This window comes from Mustelus asterias, chromosome 13, assembly GCF_964213995.1.
Source record: "Mustelus asterias chromosome 13, sMusAst1.hap1.1, whole genome shotgun sequence".
NCBI lineage: Eukaryota > Metazoa > Chordata > Chondrichthyes > Carcharhiniformes > Triakidae > Mustelus > Mustelus asterias.
The window spans coordinates 90,830,168-90,844,501 of NC_135813.1; positions in this window are offsets into that span (position 1 = coordinate 90,830,168).

Sequence of the window (14,334 nt, forward strand, 5' to 3'; positions counted from 1 at the left end):
CGAGGTCAGAATTGAACTCGGGTCCCTGGCGCTGTGAGGCAGCAGTGCTAACCACTGTTCCACCATCCCGCCCTTTACTGAGAGAAAATAAATGCCTTTTAGCTTTGACAAAGGGTCACCTGGGCTCAAAACGTCTTTTCTCTCACAGATGCTGCCAGACCTGCCGAGATTTTCCAACATTTTCTCTTTTGGTCCCGAGATCATGAGGACAAGGCCACAGGACTCAGGTCAGTCAGGGGTTTTGGACAGAGAGGGGCTGGCAGCCTAGGCAGGGATGCAAGGGGGCCACATTTATCAGATAGTTGGCAGCCGGCAATGCAAAGACAGGTGAACTGGGCACTAGGTCATGACCTCCTGGGCATCCATTCCTCCTCCACAGGGGCACCGGTACATGAGGTCTGAAGATGGCGGACAACGGTAACCGCGAGGCAGTTGCAGATGCCGTGAACTCGGGAGGCTGGCTGTCTGAAAGGGCAGTGCAAGAGGCGAGCAGAAAGTATAGCCAGCTGAGAAGAGAGTCCAGAGAAACCAGAGACAGCGAATCGTGAACCTTCTCAGCTTAGTGTGTTTCTCTGCAGCAAATGTGGCAGACACTGCCACATATAGTGTGGCCCCTGAGCCACAACACTCCAAGCTTAACAGAGCGCTGAGCACCTTATGAGACAGAAAACTGCCACTGAATCAGTGTATGGCGGAGAAAGAGTGATGAGGAGATGTTGATGGATTGCGATGAAGTAAGTAGAATGTGAGGATGCTTGAGTGAGCGCAAACACTGGCACAGGTTAGTGAAATGGCTTGTTTCTATCGTGTCAATATTTATTTTTATTCATTCGTGGGACATGGGCATCACTGGTTGGCCAGCATTTATTGCCCATTCCTAGTTCCTGAGGACAGTTGAGAGTCAACCACATTGCTGTGGCTCTGTAGGCCAGACCAGGTGAAGACAGCAGATTTCCTTCCCTAAAGGACATTAGTGAACCAGATGGGTTTTTTCCAACAATCGACAATGGTTTCATGCTCATCAGTAAATTCTTAATTCCAGATATTTTTTATTGATTTCAAATTCCACCAGCTGCCGTGGCGGGATTCGAACCCGGTCCCCAGAACATTAGCTGAGTTTCTGGATCAATAGTCTAGCAATAATACCACGAGGCCATCGCCTGCCACTTAACGTATGATAGAAAAAAATCCTTTTGTCACTGGTAGCGGCATTGAGCAGGTCTATGTGGGAGCGATCCTGTGTGTGAGTAATCCTGTGTGTGAGTGATCCTGTTTGTGAGTGACCCTGTGTGTGTGTGATCCTGTGTGAGAGTGATCCTTTGTGAGAGTGATCCTGTTTGTGAATTATCTTGTGTGTGAGTGATCCTGTGTGTGAGTGATCCTATGCGTGTGTGTGATCCTGTGTGTGAGTGGTCCTGTGTGTGAGAGATCCTGTGTGGGAGTGATCCTGTGTGTGAGAGATCCTGTGTGGGAGTGATCCGGTGTGGGAGTGATCCAGTGTGGGAGTGATCCTGTGTGTGAGAGATCCTGTGTGGGAGTGATCCGGTGTGGGAGTGATTCGGTGTGTGAGAGCGATCCTGAACTCCCTGGACCATCAGAAATTCTATCCCTCTGTTCAGTCAGAGTGCCCCGTCAAGCTGCCACTGACCATCCATGTGGAATGCGATGGAAATTGCTTGCTCTAGCATACATTACATCTGTGGTTTTATTAATGCAACTGTCCCCACTGTCAGTCTGGAATGCCCGTAATGTAGAAGCTATGGGCTGCTGAGGCCCGAACTGTCTCAGGTAAGATGGTGCTTGGTAGAGTTGGGTTGTAGGTCCACATGCCCTCACTCAGTGAGGGTTTCCTGGGTAACCATAAACTCGACTTCTCTGGCTGTTTATTGTGAGTAAGAGTTTTAACAACACCAGGTTAAAGTCCAACAGGTTTATTTGGTAGCAAATGCCATTAGCTTTCGGAGTGCTGCTCCTTCGTCAGATGGAGTGGATATCCATCTGACGAAGGAGCAGCGCTCCCAAAGCTAATGGCATTTGCTACCAAATAAACCTGTTGGACTTTAACCTGGTGTTGTTAAAACTCTTACTGAGTTTACCCCAGTCCAACGCCGGCATCTCCCCATCATGTTTATTGTGACTCACGGGTTGAAGTGGCAAAGTGCCTGCTGTACTCCTCTCTCACTCATCACATTCATCACTACCAGGAAATTCCCAGTGGGAGACCAATTGTCCAAGGAATTGTTTTCAAACTACTCTGTGAGAAGGACAATTCCCGCGGTAGGTTGGGTAAGGCTGACATGCAGTTGATACTGGACCCTATTTGCATGAGACTGGGGAGTTGGACATCCCAACTCTTTTGAGTTAACCAAGTAAACTAAATTAAATAAGATGAGGGATAAAACAAGGAGGGCAGCCACTTGAAAGGGACCTGCCCCAAACAAAAACAAGTTAAACTTAAAATATTAAATCAAAATGTGATTAAAGGGGTCAATAAGGCACTCATAGAATCATAGAATCCCTACAGTATATAAGGAGGCCATTCGGCCAATTGAGCCGGCACCGCCTGTGTGGGAGTGATCCTGTATGTGAGTGATCCTGTTTGTGAGTGATCCTGTTTGTGAGTGATCCTGTTTGTGAATGATCCTGCGTGTGAGTGATCCTGTTTGTGAATGATCCTGCGTGTGAGTGATCCTGTGTGGGAGTGATCCTGTGTGAGAGTGATCCAGTTTGTGAATGATCCTGCGTGTGAGTGATCCTGTGTGTGAGTGATCCTGTGTGGGAGTGATCCTGTGTGAGAGTGATCCTGTGTGGGAGTGATCCTGTGTGGGAGTGACCCTATGTGTGTGTGATCTGTGTGAGAGTGATCCTGTTTGTGAGTGATCCCCGTAACCTAGCATATTTACCCTGATAATCCCACTGAAACTAGGGTTAATTGAGCATGGCCAATGAACCTAACCCGCACATCTTAGGACTGTGGGAGAAAATCGGAGCACCCGGGGAAAACCCATGCAGACACAGGGAGAATGTGTAGACTCTGGACAGACAGTGACCCAAGCCAGGAATCAAACCCAGGGTCCCTGGCGCTGTGAGGCAGCAGTGCTAACCACTGTGCCACCCACTCCAGTCCCTGTGGTGCCCAACGAGCACCAAAGGCCTCAATGGCACTCATGGACAGTCATGATGTGGAGATGCCGGCGTTGGACTGGGATAAACACAGTAAGAAGTCTCACAACACCAGGTTAAAGTCCAACAGGTTTATTTGGTAGCAAACGCCACTAGCTTTCGGAGCACTGCTCCTTCGTCAGGTGAGTGGAAGATCTGCTCATAAACAGCAAACAGGGCATGTAAAGACACAAACTCAATTTACAGAATAATGAATAATGATTGGAATCTGAGTGGAGAGAGCATTAGCACAGGTTAAAGAGATGTGTATTGTCTCCAGACAGGACAGCCAGTGAGACTTTGCAAGTCCAGGCAAGTCCAGGCACGCTGAGCAGAGGCTGATAGCCAGGTTCCGCACACATGAGGACGGCCTCAACCGGGATCTTGGGTTCATGTCACACTATCTGTAACCCCCACAACTTGCCTGGACTTGCAAAGCCTCACTGGCTGTCCTGTCTGGAGACAATACACATCTCTTTAACCTGTGCTAATGCTCTCTCCAATCACATTGTCTGTACCTTTAAGACTTGATTATCTGTAAAGACTCGCATTCCAATCATTATTCATTATTCTGTAAATTGAGTTTGTGTCTTTATATGCTCTGTTTGCCCTTTATGAGTAGATCTCCCACTCACCTGACGAAGGAGTAGCGCTCCGAAAGCTAGTGGCGTTTGCTACCAAATAAGCCTGTTGGACTTTAACCTGGTGATGTGAGACTTCTTACTCATGGACAGAGCATGCTCCCACTCGAGGGGCACCCAGCCACGAATGTAGCTATGGTAGAGAGGCAGGCAGTTGGGTTGGACTGCCCTCTCATTAGCCCGCTGCCCGGTCCTGTTAATGGCAAGTTTGGCCAGGTCCAGGAGGAGGTTCCCAAAGTTGAGTTGGGCATCCCAAAGCAGCTCATTGGTGAAAACAATTTAAACTTCAGTTTGCTATGGCAACAGAAAGTGGGGAGAGGCAATTGGGAAACAGATTGGGAGAAAGGGTCATGAATGAAGCCCAGTCCATCACGCAAACCAGCCTCACATCCATCGACTCTGTCTACACTTCCCGCTGCCTCGGAAAAGCAGCCAGTGTAATTAAGGACCCCACGCACCCAGGGCACACTCTCTTCCACCTTCTTCTGTCGGGAAAAAGATACAAAAGTCTGAGGCCACGTACCGACCGACTCAAGAGCAGCTTCTTCCCTGTTGCCATCAGCCTTCTGAATGGATCTACCTTGCATTAAGTTGATCTTTCTCCACACCCTAGCTATGACTGTAACACTACATTCTGCACTCTCTCCTTTCCTTCTCTATGAACGGTGTGCTTTGTCGGTAAAGCGCGCAAGGAACAACACTTTTCACTGTATACTTATACATATGACAATAATAAATCAAAGCAAACCAAATCATAAAACAAAATGGTGGTGAAATATGGGCCAGGAGTCAGACTGTGGGAAAATCCATTGTGACTGAACGTCAGCTGGATTTCTGGAGCATTCAGCCATCACCATCTAGCATCAGATCAAATCAAATCAAATCAAATCAGATATGAATAAGATGCATGGAAAAAGCTGCTGGAGGACTCGTGAGAACTGACTAAGAGGGAAAATCAGGAAGTAATTTTTCCTTAATGGATAGGGCAAATCTGGAGTTCCCTTCCCTCACCAAAAAGGCTTTTAACTCTGGATCAATGGGAGTCTTTAAGACTGAGATCAGCAGATTATTGTTAGGTAAAGGGAGCGAGCAATGTGAAGCAGAGACAGACATTGAGGGGCAGATCAACCCCAACATTGAGGAGGCCATTTGGCCCTTCGAGCCTGCTCCACCGTTCATAGAAATCATAGAAATCATAGAAACCCTACAGTGCAGAAAGAGGCCATTCGGCCCATCGAGTCTGCACCGACCACAATCCCACCCAGGCCATATCCCTACATATTTTACCCACTAATCCCTCTAACCTACGCATCTCACGACACTAAGGGGCAATTTTAGCATGGCCAATCAACCTAACCCGCACATCTTTGGACTGTGGGAGGAAACCGGAGCACCCGGAGGAAACCCACGCAGACACGAGGAGAATGTGCAAACTCCACACAGACAGTGACCCGAGCTGGGAATCGAACCCGGGACCCTGGAGCTGTGAAGCAGCAGTGCTAACCACTGCACTACCGTTCATCACGATCATGGCTGATCATCCAACCCAATAGCCTAATCCTGCTTTCTCCCCATAACCTCTGATCCCATTCGCCCCAAGTGCTATATCCAGCCGCCTCTTGAATACATTCAATGCTTTGGCATCAACTACTTCCTGTGGGAATGAATTCCACAGGCTCACCACGCTTTGGGTGAAGAAATGTCTCCTCATCTCCGTCCTAAATGGTCCACCCTGAATCCTCAGACTGTGCACGGTGGCACAGTGGTTAGCACTGCTGCCTCACAGCACCTGGGACATGGGTTCGATTCCCGGCTTGGGTCACTGTCTGTGTGGAGTTTGCACATTCTCCCCGTGTCTGCGTTGGTTTCCTCCGGGTGCTCCAGTTTCCTCCCACAGTCCAAAGACGTGCCGGTTAGATGAATTGGCCATGCTAAATTCTCCCTCCGTGTACCTGAACAGGCGCCAGAGTGTGGCGAATAGGGGTTTTTCGCAGTAACTTCATTGCAGTGTAAATGTAAGCCTACTTGTGACTAATAAATAAACTTTTTAAAACTTTTATTTGACCTCTGGTTCTGGACGCACCCACCATTGGGAACATCCTCCCTGCATCTACCCTGTCTAGTCCTATTAGAATTTTATAAGTCTCAATGAGATCCCCCCTCATTCGTTTGAATTCCAGCAAAAACAATCCTAACCTAGTCAATCTCTCCTCATACATCAGTCCCGCCATCCCCGGAATCAGCCTGGTAAACCTTCGCTGCACTCCCTCGAGAGCAAGAACATCCTCCCTCAGAAAAGGAGACTAAAACTGCACACAATACTCTAGGTGTGGCCTCACCAAGGCAACAACACACCCCTGTTCCTGTACTCGAAACCTCTCGCAATGAAGGCCAACATACATTTTTGCCTTCTTTACCGCCTGCTGCACCTGCATGCTTACCTTCAGTGACTGGTGCACAAGGACACCCAGGTCCCGCTGCACACTCCCCTCTCCCAATTTACAGTCATTCAGGGAGTAATCTACTTTCTTGTTTTTGCTTCCAAAGTGAATAACCTCACATTAATGATGTAGTTTAACTGGCAGAGCTGGCTTGAGTAATAACCTCCTCCTTTCCTCAATTTTTCCAGCCCTTTGGGAGGTGAAAGGAGTAAATGTTTGGGGAGATGAAGAAGAATTAGAAATGTAAAATTTTATTTAGGCGTTTAGTGAAAAGATCAGAAAATGCATGTAAACACAAAAAAATATAGGCCAGAAATTAATTTTGCCCGCAATACAACTTGCTTTCCCTGTGTTAACTACAGATGTCAATTTTAGTTTACAGACACATGTCAGTGTGAGTGCAGCCTCCAGCCATGGCTTAGTAATGAGCTGAGGATTGTCCTTTACAAAGCAGAAGCTTCTTTTTTTCACGGGTTTGATTGGAATTGGATCTGACAGGGAGCAGCCACGGCCTAAAGGGGAAGGAGCATGTTGGGAAACCAAGCTTCACAGCCAAGCTGGCAACTCCAGTGGAGGGTGGCAGTTTAACCTTGTCAGTACATGCATGGAGTTGTTTGGGTCCAAAGATGCTGGTCAATAAAGCAAACTGACCCCCAGCAGCACAGCCTATCTTCTGGCTGTTGCTAATACTACAAATGCACTAACAGCCCATAAACAGGCCATTCCATCCACATGGTCCAAGCTGGTGTTCATGCCCCACATGAACCCTCTCTTCATCAAATGCCATGGTGGCGCGGTGGTCAGCACAGCTGCCTCACAGTGCCAGGGACCTGGGTTCCATTCCTGGCTTGGGTCACTGTCTGTGTGGAGTTTGCATGTTCATAGAATCTACAGTGCAGAAGGAGGCCATTTGGCCCATCAACGCCACACCGACAACAATCCCACCCAGGTCCTATCCCCGTAACCCCACATATTTACCCTCCTAGTCACCCTGACACCAAGGGGCAATTTATTATGACCAAACAACCTAACCCACAAATCTTTGGAGTGTGGGAGGAAACCGGAGCATCCGGAGGAAACCCACGAAAACATGATGAGACTGTGTTCTCCCTGTGTCTGCATGGGTTTCCTCCGGGTGCTCTGGTTTCCTCCCACAGTCTGAAAGACGTGCTGGTTAGGTGAATTGCGCATGCTAAATTCTCCCTCAGTGTACCCGAACAGGTGCCGGAGTGTGGCGACTAGGGGATTTTCACAGTAACTTCATTGCAGTATTAATGTAAGCCTACTTATGATACTAATAAATAAACTTTAAAGAATATAACTTTCTGTTAATGATTGAATGACAGAGCAGATTCGATGGGCCTAGTGGCCTAATTCTGCTCCTATGTCTTATGGTCTTATGTTCCTTTCTCCCTCATGTAGTTATCTGGCTTCCTTTGCTATTCACCTCAACTACTCCCTGTAACATTAAGTCCCACATTTTCATTACTCTCCGGGTAAAGCTTCTTCTCGTGAATTCCCTATTGGATTAATTAGTGACTATCTTATATTGATGAACCCTAGTTCTGATCTTGCCTGAATCACTTTCTGTACAGCTACATTATCAAACCGGTTACTTAATCTTAAAGACCTCTTTCAGGTGACATCATAGACTTCTCTTTTCTAGCGAGTTCCAGCCTGCTCACTCTAATCCTCTTCTAGCGTGCTTCTGGTACATGTCCAGAATCCGGAGACCTGACACTCCCATATTTATATACGGATGAGGCTCCCTGATTGGGCAGGCAATTATGACCTCAATCAAGGACATCTTTTAGCGATGACCTCCATCAAGGAGTTCGTACTCCAAGAGGCCAACCTCATAGGCCTTGTTGAAGTCACTGCACAGAGCACTGCAGTACCTCTTCTGGCCACTATGGCACTGTGCCCGGATGGGTTGGAGAGCTGTTGGGCAATCAGATTGGCTAATAACTCTTCATGGCGGGACCTCCTTGCAAGGGTGGAGTGTCGAGCACTCGCCATCCTGAAAATTCAGGCCTATGTTATTTTATAATGGGGAGTCAAGCTGCAAGGTTAGAATTAGTGTAAGTGTTGAGTGCACCAGAACTCCCATGGAGAGGGGTTAGGTATAATAAGTCCAGCTTATTTATGGGTTGCTAGGTCTTTGATTTAATTCAATGGATCTTATTCTTATGCTTATTCCTTAACTCCACAAACTCCTCTCGATCGAGGCAGCCAGCGTGAGCATCAAGCTCGCCCAGGTAGACTTGGGAAGTAAACCTCCCCCAGTCCACTTCTGTTCCACCAGTGTGATATCTCCACCTCCCAACCCAACCCTCCTCTAACCCACTTTGAATGTTATAGCCAATGCCAGTGCCAATTAGTGCCAAATGATAATGGAGGTGTTGGCCTGATCAGCCTGCAATTTCCTTGTCATTGCCTCACAAGAGAAATTGAAATGCTTTATAACATTTCAGAATTTAGTAGGCATATTAATGAGCATCTTCCATGTAGACTTGCTAATAATAACCGGTTTCAATGTTTATGTGTCAAATTACTATGATTCCTTGTCAATGAAATTCCTCACAGATATTAGTTTCCAAACAAAAAATTCCTTTTTTTCAAGATTGTACGCAAGTTAAAAGACCATGGGTGGAATTTTTCAGCCCGCCCCCCGCCCACCTCCTGCCAATGGTTTATTGGCATGCGGGGAGGGTGCAATGTGGTGGGAGTTGGAAATTCAGATCCCTACCACCGTGCAATGAGGCTGAAATGTCCGCCCGTCATGGCAAGTCGCCATTCCCACCAGAGGTTGGCGTGAACCCATTTTTCATCCTGTCGTTGGGATGTGGATGAAGGCCCAACTGGACCCCCATACCACCCCCTTCCCACCTCCAATACTCCTCCCCCCACACCCCCAATAACGCATGCCACCAGTGGGATTTCACACTTGTCTGGATTTATCCAGACCAATGTGACCTCCATATGTCCAGACCAATGAGGCATGGACATGTCCAGACCAATGTGGTGTGGACATGTCCAGACCAATATGACCTCCATATGTCCAGACCAACGTGGCCTCCACATGTCCAGACTAATATCACGTGGACATGGCCAGACCAATGTGACCTCCACATGTCCAGACCAATGTGCCATGGACATGTCCAGACTAATGTGATGTAGACATGACCAGACCAATGTGACATTCACATGTCCAGAACAATGTGGTGTGGACATGTCTGGACCCCTCCTGCAAGAAGGCCTGGGGCAGCCTGGGGAAAGTGGATGCCTCCAGCGAGTGGACCCTGGAACACCACATGCAGCAGTGGATGGGTGGAGCATCTACCACGTGAATCTTGGAGCTGCAGTAGATTCCAGGAGATGGATTTTTCTGCTACAGGTGGATGGCTGCTTGAGATGCTGTTGGGTGGTGAAGGTATGTGTTCGTGGGGGTGGGCACGGGGGATGGGGGGGTGGAGACGGGGAGCAGAGTATTGGAACTGGGATGGATGTGGAGGCTGGAGGGGGGAGTTGGGGCAGTAAAAGACAGACTGATGCTGCGGCAGTCGTGGAGTGGATGAGCTGGTGTGGAGCAGGAGGGTGGGAAGGACCATGGTACAGTATGTGTAGGGAAGGGTGGGGTGTGTGCAGTTATGATGGGGTATGGGGAGAACGAAGGGAAAGGGGGTTCAGTGGGAAGGGTCCATTGTGTCAACTGATGAGTCCTGTGGGGAATAATGAGGGAAGTGGGGACAGGAAGGGAGGGTTAAAGGGGTCAATGGGTGCTGGCAAGGTGAGAGGATGGCAGTTCAACAGTGACAGTTGAAGGGGTGCTGAGGGTCGTTGGAGGGAATGCATATTTACAAGTGAATTCTGGGGGCCTGCAGGATGGGGGTTCTAACAGGGTGGGGAATGTGGGGGACATGGAGATTCATCTGTACAGGATGGAGGACTGAAGGGTAACTGAGGGAAGGTCAATTGTGACACTTGAGAGGGTCAATGGTTAATGGGGGCAGTAGTTTGTGGGGGGTTCATGTGGGGAGGGGTAAAGATATTGGGCAGCATGTCGAACAAGCATGGCCACATGCAGCTATGCAGAGCTTCATGGGAAAGATCCCAAATTGCTGCATGGGAAGTTCGGTCATCAGGAAACTGGACTTTCAACTCCTGCCACATTGCCCCCTCCCCATCTGCCAATAAACTGCCACGGGTGGGGTCTGAAAAATTCCACCCATCGTCTTTTAACTTGCGTACAATTCTTGAAAAAAGGAATTTTTTGTTTGGAAACTGATATCTGTGAGAAATTTCATTGACAAGGAATCACAGGGTACATTAGTAATTTGACACATAAACATTGAAACCGGTTATTATTCACAAGCCTACATGGAAGGTCTTCATGTCTACTAAATTCTGAAATGTTGTAAAGCACTTCAATTTTTAAAAGGTTCATTTATGGGATGTGTGCGTCGCTGGCGAGACCAGTATTTATTGCCCATCCCTATTTGCTCATTCCCTATGTGACACCAGTGTGCCTTTAAGAATCTTTTAAAAAATCATGTTCTCTGCAGATTGTAAGCAGTTTTTCTTTCATTGTGGCATTAGCTGCCAGCTGAGAAGTCCTTTTATTGCTGCTTCAATGGTTTAAATGGGGTTTTGTTTATTTTAACTCTGGGCTTCATGCAGTGTCCGGCCTTTTACGACCTTTTGAATTGTTAGGGGGAAGATTGATTGACAAGTCAAAGTCAGGTGGTTCCTCCACAGAGGAATCCAAGGATTCACTTTCAGTTTTGGTTCAGAATCAGAGGCTGTCCTGGCTTTCAAATTGCAGGCAGATTTTCTCTCTCTCTCTCCCCCTCTCCCTGTTATTGTAGATTCTGCTGGCTAGCTAGAAGCAGGTCCTCTTGCCTTCCTGGAGTGAGAATTCTGTCCCTTACAATGGTTTGCTGGTTAAGAACTAGAGGCCAACAATGACATTATCTCTACCTCGAAGTCTGCTGGAAGTTACAAGGCTGGGAAGTCAAGAGTTTCAATTCTCCAACCAAAGGACTAAGTTCCAGCATCACACGAACATTCGTATTTTCTGTGCTAAAACTGTGGCACGAGTATGTTTTAAGGAAGTTTGTTTGGTTGAAGCATTTCATATAGTTGGTTAAGGTTTACACAATTTCATGGTTGTTTTTTTCTTATTTGTAATTGGTAAAAGTTATTGCTATATGTTAACTGGATTCTGAAATAAACTTTGTTTGATAAAAGCTCCCCAGTGGGTCTTTTGAATCATACCTGAAGGGAAACATCTCATGCTCACCCTAGCCAAATTCAAAACTTATGATCCAGGTGGACTTCATAAAACGCTTTGGAGTTTCTCATTTGCATTAGAAAACCGAGTTCTGAAAGGGATGCCCAGCGTGTGGTATTTAGAATGCTAGGGCATTGGGACAGATGAGCGTGTGAAGGGGGAAAGCTCAGTGTGCATGGGAGACTTCTTGTACATGGCTCATAATGGCCCTGGCAAATACTTCACCTCCCTGCACACTCCTGATTCTGGGGAACATCAATCCAGCCTCCCTCTGAAGATGGTAGGTGGGTGGGGGGGAGGGGTGGGGGGTGTTGGAGTGGGAGCACACATGGATAAGGATGACTAATCAGAAACAAACCACATCAGAATAGATTAAAGTGCAAATGTTCTCCATTTACGAAAGTGTCATAACATTAACAATCATAATGCACCTGTGCAAGCACATGTGAAATCAAAACTTCTTAACCTTGCGTTCCTTACCACTTCTCCTATGTGTTCCCTTGTTCGAGTCCCGGACCAGATCTCAAAGTCTGAAGCTAGGCTAGACCCCAACAATGTTTTCTATTTTGGCAGAATGTGAGGAAAGGATGCTTCGCTCCAGGGGTAATTCCGCTGACAAATTAGGGATCTGTTACAATAAAAAGAATTATCCATGATACAGTTTAAGTATAACTCTAACAAAATGAAGCAGTTCAACTCTTAACAGTTGAACAATCTTTAAACACGTAAAGAAACAACTCTAATTTTTAACTTATTACTATTTCAGTTCCAAATCAGCAACATTCATCACTCGCTCCACCTCTGACACACAATAGCGACCATGTGTGCCATCCACAAGATGCACTGAAGAAACTCACCTAGGCTCCTTAGACAGCATCCTCCAAACACATGACTGCTACCATCTAGAAGGACAAAGTGTGATGACTTCAACCAGGCCAATGAGGTTGGCTTGCTAGAGTATGAACTATCCAATGAGTCCTATTTGATGTTTAAATCAGGGAGCCTCATGCTCCCTATTTAAAGCAGGTGTGTCAGACTCCCAGCCTGCATTCAGCAGGGAGCAACTGGAGAGCTGGCTGTGCACAGATGTATGGTGTAAATAAAGTAACTTGGTGATGGGACTTTCGCCTCCGTGGAGTTATTACACAAAGGTAGCAGGTGTTTGGGAAAACCACCATCTAAAAGTCCCTTCCAAGCTTCACACTCCTGACTTGGAAACATAGCGGCTTTTCCTTCAATGTCACTGGGTCAAAATCCCAGAACTCGTTCCCTAACAGCACTGTGGTTGCACCTACATCACATGGACTGCAGCGTTTCAAGACGGTGGCTCAGCACCACCTTCTGAAGGCCGATTGGGGATGAAGAGTGAATGCTGGCCTAGCCAGCGACGCACGCATCCCATGAATGAACTTCAAAAAATCAGTTTCAATATTAATGGTTGAGGGATAAGTATTGGCCAAGATATTGGGGAGTGCAACCATTTTTCAAGGGGTGAAACTAAGTAAACAATTTAGGCCACTGATAATTGAAATGCCTGTATTTTGTTCCGAGATAATTTAAATGCTTCAGTTTTAAAAACTAAAATGATAGCAATTTATGTAAAAATATTTTTTTGCCCAAAGCTACAAGTCACTGAAGGAGGAGAGAGTTGCCACAATTGTTTTCTAATTGGTAAGCAGCTCTGTTGCCAGCATCTAACTGTTAGTTTATAGTTCTCCCGCATGCACAATCTATCCATCACGGCATAACACTCGATCCAAAGGACAGGAACAAAGAACAAAGAAAATTACAGCACAGGAACAGGCCCTTCAGCCCTCCAAGCCTGCACCGACCATGCTGCCCGACTGAACTAAAACCCCCTACCATTCCGGGGCCATATCCCTCTATTCCTATCCTATTCATGTATTTGTCAAGACGCCCCTTAAAAGTCACTTCCATATCTGCCTCCACTACCTCCCCGGCAGCGAGTTCCAGGCACCCACCACCCTCTGTGTAAAAAATCTGCCCCGTACATCTCCTTTAAACCTTATCCCTCGCACCTTAAACCTGTGCCCCCTAGTAATTGACTCCAGAACCTAAGGTAATTCATAGAATCATAAGATTCCTACAGTGCAAAGAGAGGCCATTCAGCCCATCCGGGCCCTATCCTTGTAAACCCACGTATTTACCCTGCTAATCCCCCTGACAGTAAGGGGCAATTTAACATGGCCAATGCACCTAATCTGCACATCTTTGGACTGCGGGAGGAAACCGGAGCACCCGGAGGAAACACACGCAGACACCTGGAGAACATGCAAACTACGCACAGTCACCCAAGCCGGGAATCGAACCCGGGACCCTGGCGCCGTGAGGAAGCAGTGCTAACCACTGTGCCATCGTGCCGGCCCACTAGTTTGAGAAAGAGGGTAAGCAAGCTGCTTTTAGCATTTTGTCCATACTGCTCCCATGCTAACCACTGTGCCACCGTTCTACCCAATTCCTTGAAGCAGAAAATGCTTGAGGTAATTATTCGGTGTTCCGAGGTGAATTATTTCAACACATTAGGAATCTGAAAGAATATGTTTTTGTATGTATCTGTTCCTGGGGATAAATTGTGATGCAAGACTTGACTTGCTCGTTCCTGGCGGGACGCGGTGTCATCAGGATGAGGACAGCAGGATGTCAGACGCGCTGTTTCAGTTGCCTGTAGACATACCTGCAGACAACAAAATGACAGTGACATGAAATAAGTCTGTCATGTGTCATTTTTACTAACTTTAGCCGAGCCTCTCATTCATTCGACCTGTCTGCTTTAACA